Source organism: Triticum urartu, chromosome 7, assembly GCF_003073215.2.
Source record: "Triticum urartu cultivar G1812 chromosome 7, Tu2.1, whole genome shotgun sequence".
NCBI classification, from domain to species: domain Eukaryota; kingdom Viridiplantae; phylum Streptophyta; class Magnoliopsida; order Poales; family Poaceae; genus Triticum; species Triticum urartu.
The window spans coordinates 43,052,565-43,063,283 of record NC_053028.1 but is presented as its reverse complement, the minus strand read 5'-3'; the positions used below and the strand labels follow the sequence as shown (position 1 = coordinate 43,063,283).

The 10,719-nt window shown below is 43.2% G+C and overlaps 2 long non-coding RNA genes across 4 annotated transcripts; both read right to left on the bottom strand.

Moving 5' to 3' along the window:
- Positions 1 to 409: 409 nt before the first annotated feature.
- On the bottom strand, positions 410 to 5,688 carry LOC125525323. Of its 3 annotated transcripts, XR_007291248.1 has the most exons (7): positions 5,406 to 5,688; positions 4,549 to 5,012; positions 4,223 to 4,452; positions 3,030 to 3,128; positions 1,940 to 2,796; positions 1,010 to 1,188; positions 410 to 719 (listed from the first exon to the last, which is right to left on the bottom strand). It is a non-coding gene; the product is annotated as an uncharacterized LOC125525323 (long non-coding RNA). The 3 variants fall into 3 exon arrangements; XR_007291247.1 differs by having other exon boundaries at positions 410 to 1,188; XR_007291249.1 differs by lacking the exon at positions 3,030 to 3,128 and having other exon boundaries at positions 410 to 1,188; positions 1,940 to 2,713; positions 5,406 to 5,686.
- Positions 5,689 to 5,789: 101 nt separating this feature from the next.
- Positions 5,790 to 8,559, bottom strand: LOC125525324. Its single transcript, XR_007291250.1, has 5 exons — positions 8,147 to 8,559; positions 7,757 to 8,078; positions 7,464 to 7,641; positions 6,692 to 6,792; positions 5,790 to 5,844 (listed from the first exon to the last, which is right to left on the bottom strand). It is a non-coding gene; the product is annotated as an uncharacterized LOC125525324 (long non-coding RNA).
- Between the last annotated feature and the right edge of the window lie 2,160 nt (positions 8,560 to 10,719).

Below are 10,719 nucleotides of genomic sequence, written 5' to 3'. Positions count from 1 at the left end.
ACCAACATTTTTATATCATTCATTATGCTTTTCTTCAAGGTTTCATGTGAGAATTATGAGGGCACTGACACACTACAGATAAAATTCTCAATAAATAAGTCTCGTTTCTATTTATATCTAGTAAGTAAAACTCTGGGATGCCAACATTAAGTATCTTCTATCTGGTAAGAAAAAAGAACATAAAACCAAATGAGAGCCCCCAAAAGGGAAGCCTATCATAAATTAGTTAAGAATCCAAATCACCGACATTATTCCACAACGAACTGATCAAAGTTTCGACATACAACTCATAAAGTATTTCATTTCTCTCATACATAAATTAAAATAGCTCAACAAATCAAGTCCGAACCTGAACAATGGAAATTTGTGAATAAATAAGTGACAAGAAATTATCTTATTAGTGGCATGATTTAATAATCAAACGATCACTTTCATTTGCATTATCAATATTTTAGCGCATGTTCTTCCCATACATAACAGTAGACTTGGTACAAAATTTAGTAACCTTTTAAAATCTTCAAGTATCAATCCTTAAATTCAATAGTACTGCCTAATAACCTGAACTTGTATTCGGAAGTGATATACAAATGGAGGGGGTACTGCCTAATAAATTCGAAGTACTATACAAATTCAGCCTATGTGCTAAGATTTTTTTCTGCACATCGCTCCCGTTCACTTTCAGTTAGACTCATGGTTAGGCCCCCATCAACCGGCAGCACCTGCACATGCGGAATTAAACAAGTTGGTAGTCATTTCCGATGAATTAGCAGTATAGTTTGTAGAATTAATCATCTTCACGACATATCCTTCCGGTAAGAAGAATAAATTGTCAGTTTAATATAGCCAAATAGATACCAGTCATAGATGTATATATGTTATGGTTCCCAACTCAATTAATTTTATTAAGGTAGAGTTTCATCAACTAAATGAGGGACATTTGTACCAAAGAGAATCAATCGGCTTAAATAGATTGTGTAATATGTTGCTGGAAGAGGACGACCCAATAAACCTTATTTCATCGGCACCAACATGTCCTCGTCTTAGCCCTTGTGCTCCTGGCGCGGCATCATGGTCGATGATGGCTCCAGCCGCCGGAGCCTAAACAACCGCCGCGTGAGTACGTCACGTGACATCAGCTCATCAATCCATCATGGTCCGCTACTCTAGGCACACGCCTCCGCTTCTCGCCTGAATCGCAATTTCACAAGAGAATCTATTGTTTACATTACCTCTTGTTTCCTAAGCATGAAGAGTTCTTTGTACTCCCTCCGTCCAGAATTACTTGTCGGAGAAATAGATAAAAATGGATGTATCTAAAACTAAAATACATCTAGATACATTCATTCCTCCGACAAGTATTTCCGGACGGAGGGAGTATTAAGCAAGATAGATCCATAGCAGACACAGTTCTAACTAAAAAAGGTGTACATGGTCATCAAGCCCACAACATGCATCCATTAAGTTTAATAACTGATGGGCAACATTTTATGAGGAAACAAAAAGGCTTTTCCTATCAGCATCTCGGCAAATGTTCACCCAGTGCTTCAAAAAAATGTCAATGGCAGATCTATACTGCATTTTCGGGTGAACAAAAATCTAAAATAGATTAAGAACATGCATCTATGTTACTATTCATAGAGAATATATAAATTTGAAAAAACATATGGAACCACAATAAAAAGAACAGGTGCATAATGCATTTCAATTGTTATAGAAAATATGTCATCAAAGAAGATGAAACCAGAGACTATTTTTATACAATATAACAAGTAGTACAGAATTATCAACCATAAAATACTTGCATGTCACAACTCCCAAGTCAATCAAATTCATGTTAGAACTATAAGCGTGTTTTTGTTACACTATATACCTGTCAATATATCAAGCAACTCGTCTCTTTTTTTTTTCAGTAAGCACAAACATGAACTTTAAACCTCACCTTTTGTGAAGAGAAGGATCCACAGAGCTCTGCAGCTCTATACATTCTTGTTGCAACGTAATATTATGTCATCAGTTGCAACGGGTTTTCCTTCAAGGTTGCAGACTTGTGCTTATTGCGATTCCGTAAGCAGGCAATCGAAACACTCCATGATTAGCTTCCAAATCCATAATTTCAATAGGAAAAACCGGGATCAAAAAGCTACAAAATTTATCCATCTCTACCTATCGGTAGGTGCAGGGATATACAGATTAATGCAATAAATTTATACTCTCTATGTATTAGTTTGTTTCTTGCATCAATTTGATAAACAAACTGGGTTGCAGCGGTGCTTCAATAGAATAATTATATAGGAGACAATGGCACACACGACAACATTTAAATCACGGCTCACAAAATTCAGGGATATGTATACAAATAAAACAAAAGAAAAAGTAAAGAATCAAACCTGCATTAGTGCATCGTCCTGACTCCAGAGCACGATACCAAAGTAGATGAACACCCTTGAGGATAGGGCAGAGCAAGGAACCTCCCAGGCTCAAAATCAGGGTGCATACCGGCACCTCTAGGAGCGCGTCCGTGCGGCCACCACTCCACCCACTCTGGCAACTGGCCGTGACGATGCAACCCCCGCTCCATCCCCTCTCGCAAACGCTCGGGCCGTCACGGACAACGAGTTGTTATTGCCTCTCCTCTCAGCCGCCACTCCACGCAACCGTGGAGCCGTCTCTCGATCTCATCGGTCCATGGCGACTTGTTCCTCTTGAGAATCACCTTAAATCCATAGTACAAGAAAACAAGACCTCTCTGGAGCTCTAAGTGGGTTTTGGGCATTTAGATAAACTATCCACAAATGGCTGCAACATGAAAATATTACATATTTTTTTAGAACACACATCAGAGCTAATACCACACGCTAATATCAGTAAAATTTAGACAAGGAAAAGTCAGTCTTTGTATTTTGAGCTCTGTCCTGGCGAAAAATATATTGTTTTTTGAGCTGGGAAAAGATGATAGATACTAAGAACAAATTACACTCATAGCATTGTAACATGGGAATGAAAAGATAAGAACCCCAAAGCATCAATACCTTAATTTCAGACCCCTGAATCTCAGCAACTTTGATAAATTTTTCGCCATTCAGAGGATCAACTATCCAGAGTTCCAGTTACAGACTTATCCATTTTGCCTGCACTGAACTTAACTTCGTCAATGTTTGTGGTGAAATAGCACATTTCACTTGGTGGGGAACGTGATAGTCATACATTAACCTACAAATAAGCAGAATAATTCCATGTTTTAGCAATTCAATTCCAGGTTTCTTATTTTTTTAAACAATTGCTTGGCCATTGTACACTAATAAATGTTCCTGAAGATGGAGGACAAATGCATGAGATTGCTCTGTACTACAAAGGGGTGTCATCAAGTTATCATAGCCATAGCCTAAAAAACAAAGCACCACTGACCAAACACATCTTGCCCATTTTGCCCAATAGGAACTTCAGAGGAATGAGATTGCTCTGTACTACAAATCGGACACAGTGGAACGATCCTTCTCAACAGAGGCCGAGGGTCGAGGGTCCTGTCTCGCCGGCCATGGATGCTCATGGAGTGCGAGTCTAGGCTCTACGTTTAAATCAATTCTTACTACTCCGCACAGTAATTCCCTGTAGCGCGTGGACACCCAAATACAACCTATGCAACAAAAATTAGACCAATATTAAGTGCACAAACAAGACACAAAGACAAATATTAAGTGCCACACACACGGTCCCTACAAAAATTCCTGAAAAAATAAATTTGAACTACTCAACCCTAAATAAAACTGAATAAAAACATCAAAACCTAAGCATTTCTTTTAGAGGCAATCAATATTCATTGAGCTCATATTTGGATTTCAGATTTCAGTGAGCTGAGCTGCTTGGAATGATAACAAGTTCAAATCATCGATCTTGACTCATCTAACCCATAACATAAAGTTGCACGTAATTCAGGACCTACAAGAATCGAGTCTATGCGCACATATGCATGAAACATAATGCAAAACCCTGTCGAATTGATGCCCATATGCTTTTCTGGTACCTCAAGCATAGCGCAGAAACTGATTAGAAGACCTTGTATCACAAAGAAGAATTTTATGCACAAAAATCAATTTGATCTCTGCATAAAAAAGACTGAACTGGTTTGTTGTTTCATGCACAAAAATCATTTTCATCATTGCCTCTAAAAGGACAGTTTACAAAAAATCAATGCAGGTTATGCATCAGGGACAAAATATAGTACCTTGGCCTCTTACAGAACATGGCATCAAGCATTGAGGCACCCGCATCACCCAGACCATTTTTCGAGACTTCGAAGGTAAAGGGTGCTGCCTGTCCACACGAAGTGCAGAACGAGGGCATTTTCAGCGAGATCTTTTATGATTCTTCTCCATGTTTTTAATTTCAGTTGCATGGGCCACATCAGTTGCATTTTTAAGCTCACAGAGAACTAAAGAAAAATTGCACTCAGACCTGCATACATCTGAACTCAGTAACATAGAATTTGAAAAGACGATTGCACCTATCATACATAGATTGAATGGACGTGAAGGATCATATGATGCTTACCTTCAAGGTGTTCCTGAAGATTTCCATTGGAACATACTCCACATTAATGCTTTATTTTCCCCTTCTACTATTTCAGATTGTGTACCACATACGTATAGGTATCGTAAATGAATAACATGGTTAGATTTCACAAGAGTTGGATAGCAACTTCTACAGTCAATGTCTGGTAAGTTACTCATAGTACTGACTATACCTTATAGGATGCACCAATGATGGTCAATAGTAACTTTTAGAGACCAAACATGTCGAAGTTGATCTTGATGGTTAGCACATCAAATTGTTATCTCAAATGTTACCGTCCATAAAAGATGCAGAAAATCTCCAACAAAAAGAAAGTACATCACTCTTGCAGTAGTTATTATTACTCTAGTATTCTTCAATTGTTATCTCAAGTGTTGTATTCTTCAATTGCAGGCCCTCAAAATGTGGCAAGTCAGTAGCAAATTCAGCCAAACGAGCTCCATCTGCAAAAATTTGTGAGGATCAAAAGAATATATTATCTCTCTTATGATGATAAACGTATGTACAACAACGGTTATTACAAGACTTCCAGCGCCCATAAACAGTCCAACTTATAAAGGTTATCACTAAAAAAACATAGTTTCAAAAGATCAGAATTTATCCTTGGAACAAATCTTTCAATAAACTGAAAGCATCATAGGCATAACGAAAGCACTGCCCTATAACAGAATGAACAAGCTAAAGTGAATGCAAGCATGCTTTTAGTGCTTAGTCTATAACAGGCGGGTAAAGTTCCTCCTTGTTCCCATGTTGTTCATCATCCCCTTTTGAAGAAGAAACATCGTCTTGATGTAAAATCATGGTGATTGACTCAAGGGAACAGAGAGCAAACACACCTCCTTCAAGCGAATTCAACAATTGACAGCTCCTTCAAACGAATTCAACAATTGATGTGCTGCAGCTAGCGATGGTTTATGATCTCCCTCGCCAAATTTTCATCAATCCGCAAACACATCAGGACACCCAAAAATTTGCCCCGTTACTAAATTTGCAGCATGAGAATCCTGACGAGTTAAGAAAAACTCGACCGAGCATCCCATGTCCGTAGTCCTACGCGAGGCGGCGTCTTGAAAACCCAAAGTGCCACAATTTTCTTTATGTCCTGGAGAAAGGCTTGTCATAAACTTTTGCCAAAAAATTATTAATCAGAAATAACATCACAGTATATCCATCCTCTTGCTAAAAACTATCTGAATCAAACAAAGATGTAATTTTTCAATATCAGTATACAAGAATGTTTACCTGTTGTGTGATGTTCTCCATCCAATTTGATTGCTGTAAGAGAAGGTAAATAAAATAAAACTATAAAAACGAGCAAATAAGCATCACAAAAGAAATCACATGGCAAATGCATAGTACATAAAAAGGTGCATGTGTGCTACCACAGGACAACTTGTTTCATGAATTGTTTCTTTAAAGAACTATACTGTTTTGCGGAAGATTAGCATATACTTCAGATACTATTTGAAAAAATGTAAAAGGAATATAAAAGCACCTAAACATTTGTGTGGTTAGAATTCCAGAGCAAGAAATATACCATTACGTTCTTATGCTGCGAAGGAAATATGGAAAGATTTAAAAAGGGGAGTAGTAAGGAAATAGTACAACACGGTCTTCTCCACTAAAACAAATGGCTATAATATCTTGTTCATTGTATCTATGAGAATAAGACATATTCACCACTTATTTGAAATCGGCTTCAAACTCCATGCGGTGTTTGATGTAAAATAGGTCACAAAGAAACAAAATTTTCATCTCACAATTTGATATGAAAAACTGGTTCATTTATTACGATGACTGGAAGGAAAATGCATAAAAACTAACCAGTGAGAGCACTGTTTGTGAAAAGAAAACATATAGCACCTCTCAAAAATAGAATCTCTAATTGTGATTTATTTACAGTACAGTATTTTGTTTCGGGATAATAACAAAATCACAACCATAATAGATTAGTATGATACAATTTTTATCTTGATCACTCAAAATAATATGGTTAATTATCAGAAAACGATGGTGTATGTGCATGCCAGCTACAAAGGTAAGCAACTAATGCATGTCATATAATCTAATCTATAGTATTATAGTCAGAGATTGGGATGGGGATGAGGATGCGAGCCCTCACATGCATTGCCGTCTGCACAGGCTTGTTTGCTGGCATCCATAGCTCCTGCTCGACCCTTCGACTGCAGCATCCCGGAGAGCACACCGAACGGCTGCTGGTGCCTGGCGGGAGAGCACGTGAGGGACGCATCGACACACACACATCAGCAAGCAAGCACAGACGTGTGTATGTGTTAGGTGGGATGGAGAACGAAAATAAACCAGTGGAGGTGGGACGAAAATTAACCATAGAATGGAGACTACCAAATAAGACATTAGGAGTAGAGATACTAACAATAAGACATACGGCTCGTCTACACGGACTGTAAATCTTACCCAATAGCTGTAGGATTATTGCTCCAAAAAACACAATGGCACACCCAACAAAAAATACCTTGCATGGCCACTGCTGAACGTGGAGTCTACACCAAATTTGACACTACTTTCAGACTCGGTTTTAGTCTGCTACGTACTAAAAGATCATACCACGAAATTAAAGAGGAATCCAGGTATCAGAGTAGCATGATTTCCTTTCAACTTATTTACCTGACTGATGGCAGCTGATCTGTAACACTTTAAAGTCAAACAATTTCAGTTAACCTATCTAGCTCGCAGCTTCCTAGCTAGTTAGCCTATCTAGCAACATACCAATTTATTTCAACATTTTTGTAGGGTAAATTTCTTGTAACCTATCCACACAAAATAGAGATGAACAATTCGAGTGATGGATCAAGACTAAAATTTCTTGCATAACAAAAGTGCAGTTAGAGACATGCGCCCAAAGAGGCTCTCACCAGTGGTGCCGGCCGTGATGGCGTTAGCACTCGTGCTGGGCATAGCGTCATAGCCATCGTCTGCTGACCGGAAGCAGCAAACCTCCCAGTCCAGCTACCCTGTGCGGATGAGGACGACGACGACCCCGACGCTGCCGTAGTCGCCACGGCGGCGCGGCACCAAGTACTGCTACCGCCCCTGCATTTGGTCGCAAACAATCGTTTAGAAACCGCAGATTCAGAAAGAAGGGGAGAAGAATTGCTCTCAATCTCACACCCATGAACAAACCAAGCCGCACAAGGAAGGAACTCACCAAGATCCGGCCAGCGCGAGACCCGCCCGTGGCGGTGAGGTTGCCGCTGTACACGTCGCTGGCGTACGCCCCGTCATCCTCGTCGTCGGTCAGGAGCGCGCGGCTCCGCGGCCGCACGTGCTGCCCGTCGCCGTCCATCGGTGCCCGCGGGGATCGCTGAGTCGGAAAGAATCAGGCGCCAAGGTAAACGATGTCGCCGCCGTGGAAGTCGGCCGCGAGAGGCGCGCCCAGTTGGTGTCCTGCCTCTCGCTGTCCGTTGCGCCACCAGTTGGTGTCCCGCATCTGTTGCCACTCGCCGACCCCTGCCATGGGAGAGGAGAACCTGGGGGCGCGTGAGTACAGGCTACGGGGAGAAGATGGGTTGGGGTATCGGCAGGGAGATAGCGTTACCTGGGTCGTCGCTCATCGCTGTCGCGGACGCGGCGCTCCTGCTCGTCTACCTTCCACTTCGATCTCCTCCTGGAATCGGTGAAGGAAAGAAGAGACGGCAAGGGCGCAGATCGACCGCTCCAATCAGATCCCTTCCATTCCCTTCCCTCCCTTGGGAGAGGGAGAGAAGGTGAGGGGGAGGAGGAGGCCGCCGGCGGGTGTCGCCATGGCCGGGCAGGGCTCCTCCCGCCTGCCCGCGACGGGAGGTGGCGGGGGCGGCAGCGAAGGGCGGCGGCGTTTGAGGGAGGGGATCGGCGGCGGCTGCGAGGGCGAAGGGTCTGGTGTGGCGTCGCTCGAGGGCAAAGGCTTCGCTCGCTCGTTCGCAACGCACGGGAAACGTCTGGCTAATTCTTCGTAGGTTAACCGTCCTAGGTTATTTTCAGGCGCGAGTTTTTTTCGATGAACCGGAGGGTTTAGCACTGGACATAATGGGAGCATACCGATTTTTATTTCCTGGTTCCAGGGCGGAGGTGGGAACCGAGGGGACGCGGGAGGTAGGATCGAGGACGAAAAAAACCCGTCTCTAGTGGAACGAAAATTGACCGGCGGAGACTACTAACTCATCCATTAGGAGTAGAGATTTATGAGAACCAAACATATAAATACAATCTGTGCCCAGAGGTTGCTAGACTAATGGCTTGCAAGGAGGAAGATATATCTCCTATATCATTAAGCTCCCTAGGAGTCCATTGAGGGGTCAGATTTTGGATTGGTTGCCAATTTTGACTGGGTCCTCGCTACATTTTTTTGAAAGCGACGGTCGAGCCGCGTCCAAACTGTGTTGCCGTGTCGTGGCTTCCTTCCTCCTCCTTTGTGAATCCCCTTACCGTGGTTCCTCACGGTGAGGCCTCCAGCGATAAAATTACTCCCCCTCAAATTGTTCTTCAGCGACCTTCTCCTCCTATCCAGTTGCTCGCCCCTCAAATTTCGCAGCACCCCCCGTCCCCCATCAGCCCTCCTCACACCCCCTGCCTGCACTGTGTTGTTCTCAACAATGCTGATTTCAGCCTCCCGTGGGAGAGGGGTGGTGGCTTGGGCAAGGAGGAGGGTGACAACATCAACAGGGAAGGCCATGGCTGTGTGTAGGAGATTTCAACGAGATACTGACGTGTGATGAGAAGGAAGGAGGAGTGGACAGAACCCAGGGGTGTATGGACGATTTTAGGGAGGCCCTTGACTCATGTGAGCTGACGGACATTGGTTACATTGGAGATAAGTTCACGTGGCAGAACCATAGTAGGGACCTCAACACTTATATTCGTGAAAGGTTGGATAGAGCTACGGCGAATGCACAATGGTGTGAGGTGTTCCCTGATTTCTCTGTCATTAACGGATACCCAAGGCATTCAGATCATCGGCCAATCATCATTCAAACGTCAGGTGCTGGACCTGGGATTCGGAATGAAGGGAGAACCTTCCGGTTCGAAGCGTGGTGGTTGCAGGAGGAAGGTTGTTCGGAAGTAATACGGGAAGCATGGGAGGCAGGGTTGTATGCAGGTCAAGGTGGGGTTAGCTCTGCTATGAAAAATGCCGCGGGCTCGATGGTCTCTTGGCAGAAAGATGTCGTGGGGGAAATCAAAGGGAGGTTGAAGAAAGCTCGTAAGGATTTGGAGACATGCATGCGGTGCCCGGTGTCGGAGGAGAAAGTTGCAGAAGAGGCGAGATTGAGATGTGTGGTAAACGATCTTGAAGAGAAGAAGAACACGAAAGAAAAACAACGCTCCCGAGTGTCATGGCTGAAGGATGGGAACAGGAACACTCGTTATTTCATGGCATTTGCCTCGGCTAGAAGGAAGATGAATAGGGTGAAGGAGCTGAAGAAGGAGGATGGGTCGGTGGTGAAGGAGGGAGAGGAGTTAACTAACTATATTTGCTCTTACTTTCAGGATCTCTTCACTTCTCGTACAGGAAACCGACTGCATGAACTCATCAACAAGGTTGAGCCACGTATCACCACGCCCATGCATGCTGTTCTGGATGCAGAGTTCACTCGGGAGGAGGTGAAAGCCGCTCTCGATCATATTGGAGACTTGAAGGCGCCGGGCCCGGATGGGATGCCATCCATAGTATATAAAAAGCATTGGCACATTATGGGGGATAGAGTGGTGGATGAGGTCTTGACAGTGCTAAATGGCGGCCCTATCCCGGAGGGCTGGAATGACACAATAGTCGTGTTAATCCCCAAGGTGAAGAGCCCGTCCAGAATCAAGGATCTCCGCCCGATCAACTTGTGCAACGTGATTTATAAACTCGTCTCTAAAGTCATAGCCAACCGTTTGAAGATTATCCTACCCGAGATAATTTCTGACAACCAAAGTGCATTCGTGCCGGGTAGGCTGATTACAGATAACGTTCTCATTGCGTATGAGCTTTCACACTTTCTATTGGGGCGGAAGAAAGGGAAGGAGGGCTTTGCTGCAGTTAAGGCGGATATGAGCAAGGCCTATGATCGAGTTGAGTGGTGTTTCTTGGAGGCTATGTTGCGCAAATTGGGTTTCAAACAGTGCTGGGTGGATCTCATTATGAAGTGCGTT